The following is a 4,597-nucleotide window of genomic DNA, read 5'->3' on the forward strand; positions in this document are numbered from 1 at the left end:
GAGTAGTTATAAACTTTATACCTATGCATACTTATATCCACATACTCTTGACTAAGTCATCAGATATTGACAACATTTTGTGATACCAACTTAAATTGTATACTTGGCTCGCATATTACGTGGAACTACTATTTTTTGTTCCTAAATTAATGTGGCTGTTACATAAGTGAAAGTGTGCATTTTCAGTACGAAGACAAAGTTCACCTGAATATTGTTCTGGGCCTTTGGCACTCCAGTATTTGGGGCTAAACCCTGGGCTTTTGGATTTCCTTTATGTTGGGTTTGCATACAAAGCTGGATCCTGTTGTCTTGATGATATAAGGGCCGAAATTAAATTTACTTAATTTCTGACCCAAAGCATCCTAAGAAAATTGTGCATAAACAATAAGTTTGTACATAAATAAAACTTAATTTTGACTTTAACAATTAAATAGTGAGAAGATTCAGATTTTACTAGAATGATTCATAATTTAAACTCTATATCTCACTTAAAACCACATAAACTTTTCAAGAATGTATTCTAAAAAGGCCATACATTAAATGTCATGCACATATATCTCAATATAGTGTGCGCTCTAAAAACTTTTGACCAAAATATTATAAGACATAGATCCCACTTCAACATTCGTATAAGTGAGCCGTAAGAAGAAGACTCAAGTAGCCTATGTACTCCTTTTGAAATGGAATATAATATCATTAAGAGTTTCTATTAACTTCTCATTACTTCAGGAATCATGCTTCTTTAATTCATAAGAGTTTGTTCATCTCATATCACTTCATAACTTTTTATTACCCATTTAACCTATTTATTGGGATTTCCATTTAGTTAGATGGATTTTCATTAAGAGTGATTCATCATTCTAAGGGCAATAATCTCATTATTTTATAAGTATTTTGGACTTTTTCTCTAGCGAATTTTTCATCAAAGAATCTGCTAGATTTTACCAGAGCGTACATAATCCACTATGACAACTTCAATTGAGAATAATTCTAACAATATTGTACTTACGATATATTTATATGTTCTTACCATTGTAATAATTGTTCACAAATTTTGCCATCTTAGATTCCATATGAATCAAGCCAACACATTTATTCTCTTTAATTTCCAAGAAACAACCCCTACAACTATGCTAAATACGTAGTCATTAGTAGTTTTAGAATCATTTGATAGTGTGTTCCAATTTGCATCATTATATCCTTCAAGGAGGCGATAAACATTTTATAATATAATTTAAGGTTCATGGTTCTCTTGAGGTATCTCATAACCCTTTCAATTGTGTGCCAATGCTATATGCTAGGTCTATTAGTAAACATATATAATAATCCTACAATGTATGTAATATCAGGTATAATACAATCACTGGCATACCAAACGCTACCAATAATACTTGCTTACTCAATTTGTTGTACGTCTCCACCATTGTTCAAATTTTTTTAATACATATATTGTGCTAGAAGGTTTGCATTCAAAATACTTATATTTTTTTAATACATTCTCAATGTAATGAGACAAATCAAAAATAATTTCATCCTTTGACCTAGTAATCATAACACCCATGATTACACTTGCTTCTTCAAGATCTCTTATATCAATTTTGTTATACAATAATGATTTCACATTATTCACAACATGAATGTTGGAACCAAATATGTGTATGTCGTCTACATAGAGACATGATAGTTCAAATTCCATTTTCATATTTGTAATAAATGTACTTGTTACTTTTAGGTTTTTACTTAAGACTATACAATAACTTATCTAACTTTCATACGCTACTTACTTATCCCATAATTGCAAACTTTTCGAGTTGCTCCATGTAGATTTCTTATTTTAATTCACCATTTAGAAAAGAGGTTTTGATATCCATTTGGTATACATAACATCATTAATCGCAACAAGCAATATTGGTACCCTAATGAAGGATATTTTGGTGACCAATGAAAAAGTTTCAAAGAAATATGCATTTCTCTTTACCTAAAATCCTTAGCTACAAAATCAACATTATATTTTTTAACATTTTCATTGTGTTCTATTTTCCTTTTCAAAATCCATTTACAATTTATAAGTTTACAACTAGGAGGCAAGTCTACTAAATGTTAAGTCTTTTAGAATCTATTTCATCATTTATGGCTTCTTACTATAATTCAATATCCAATAATGCCAATATTTATTTAAGTTTGTTGGATCTCTTTAATGTATAGGCCAAATGTTTTCAATATCCAATGACGCCAATACTTTGTTAGCAACTACTCTTGCTTTTTTTTACCTCTAATAGATATTATTTCTATTTCTTCTATGTTTTCAACGAAACTAATCAAAGGAATGTGACTAGTTTAAGTGTTCCAGTATTTCTCAATTTAAATAGAAAATTTATTTTGCATGGATGGCTGACTTCATGATTACTTGTACGTTCAGGTCATAAAATGCTTCACTATTAATAACATACACAATGACTATACATTCGCCGGTTCTACTTTTGAATGCAGTTCTCTTGGTTTGTGATTCAGACATAACTAAGCCAACACGAAGTTCACAAATAAAACATGCTAGATTGTCTATCCTTTATGATCTCATATGAAGAACTCATGTCCTTATATTATGTTCAAAACGTAATATATAATTAAAAAAAATTAACCCCCCAAAATTTCGTTATAATTATTTATCTGATCATTCAAGATCTATATTAATTCATTTTAACTCAAAGATTTTGACATTAAGTATCATATCAAAAGCTCACATATTCAGACAATCGTGTAATCATCACAAGCATATTAACTAAGAAATGCATGATAGAAACATCATACTATTTTTTAGGTGCACTTTTGGGGATTGTCAAACATATGATCAAAGCACTACGATATCATCATACAAAAATAAGTAGCATAGCATCACTTTAGTTATAATCAAACTTAACATAATACACTTTGAAATATTTTTCATATCTTGAATGGAAAAATATACTATATAAAATCTAACTCATCTAATAAAGAAGTATCTAATAATAGGCATAATAACTTAACAAATGAAGATATTTTCAACAACTAGCATATTATAAACTTGGCTACTTGAAATTTCCCATATACATATATACATTCAGATATACTTTTATGAGCTATGTTCTAGATATCATAGGATTGGGCCTCCAATGACATGTCATCCATCATCTGGTCATTGTAGTAGCAGCTCAGAACAAAGTTTTTAGTGCTCACCTCCTTAATAACATATTTCCTTTTCACTGAGTCCCGGCTTTCCTTGATACAGTCTTATAGTTAGTATTGTACTATAATCATACAAATCATTATAGAGTCAATTGAGAATGAAATTCTTACATAAAAAATATTCTCATTTATAGGCGTAATTCCTTATTAATTTTATTCTCTTCACATTGTTGAGCTTTTTAGACACAAATGAGATACCATTAATTAAAATGCAAGCAATTTTCTTAAAAGTTAAGTCAGAATATTTTGTTGTTGTTGCCATATTTTAAATATATAAACCTGAAACTGACAGCATTTTTTGATATCAAAGTAGAAGAACCAATAATGCCTACGATAGAAATGCCAGGTGGAATCATATTAAAATTGTTGTTACCAAATTACAAAAATTTATCATGCCACCAAAGATATTATTTGGTTGAGTCATGTACTAGGATATTCTCGTGAAGATATTTTGTGACATTGTCAAAATTATTCAAACAGACTATCGACCACACTATCATATAGATAAATAGTCTATATTACTGTATCAGAAATTCTTGTATGGTGAAAATTGTTCTAGAATTACATTTATAGTATGACTTTCACCACCCAATAATATGGCTACTACCACACCAACATATATTATTAGTAGTATGGCTATTTCATTCATCATTGTAGTTATTACCACTCAACAATATAGCTAAGGTCACTTACAGAAAAAGTTGTTGAAGAAAATATTATTGCCTCTCAAATATAAGACTGCTTCTAATTAAAGATAAGGTTGCTACCACTCAAAAAATAAGAATATCACCATTCAAAGATAAGACTTCCCGCACTAAAAGATCTTAAGAACTATGAGACAAAACGGGGGGCAATTTGGCTGGAAATTGCATCAGTAGAAAGAGGGAGAAGAGAAAGCTGAGAAATATCATGTTTAACTTCTACACTTTTTCGAAAATGGAGAGCTTTATTTATAGAGTTGGGAACTTATCAAATGTATCAGCTATCTAATATAAGACTTATTTTTTTCAAGTCACTCAAAAATAGAATCTACCTATTGTGTGACTTCCTTTTTCAATTCACTTAAAAGTATTATATACCTATTATGGGACTTCTTATTGTTCAATTCCACTCATGTTCCAAGAATTTCTCTATCTAAAAATAATTTAAAAGTTCCTAACTTTGAGTCGTAATGAGTTGTGAATACTTAGATTATAATTAGGTCAAAGCCAATAAAGAAATAGAACTAAGATCAAGATTTTCCTTTGAAAGGATGCCTATCCACGATCGCGGTGAATAACACAACCAATCTGTGGATCTCTGAGTATCTATCGTAAGAAATGCCTCCTCTGATATGAATGGATATACTATTTTATTGTTTGAATGACACAACTCT

The sequence above is a fragment of the Lupinus angustifolius genome, chromosome LG16, assembly GCF_001865875.1.
Source record: "Lupinus angustifolius cultivar Tanjil chromosome LG16, LupAngTanjil_v1.0, whole genome shotgun sequence".
Lineage (NCBI taxonomy): Eukaryota > Viridiplantae > Streptophyta > Magnoliopsida > Fabales > Fabaceae > Lupinus > Lupinus angustifolius.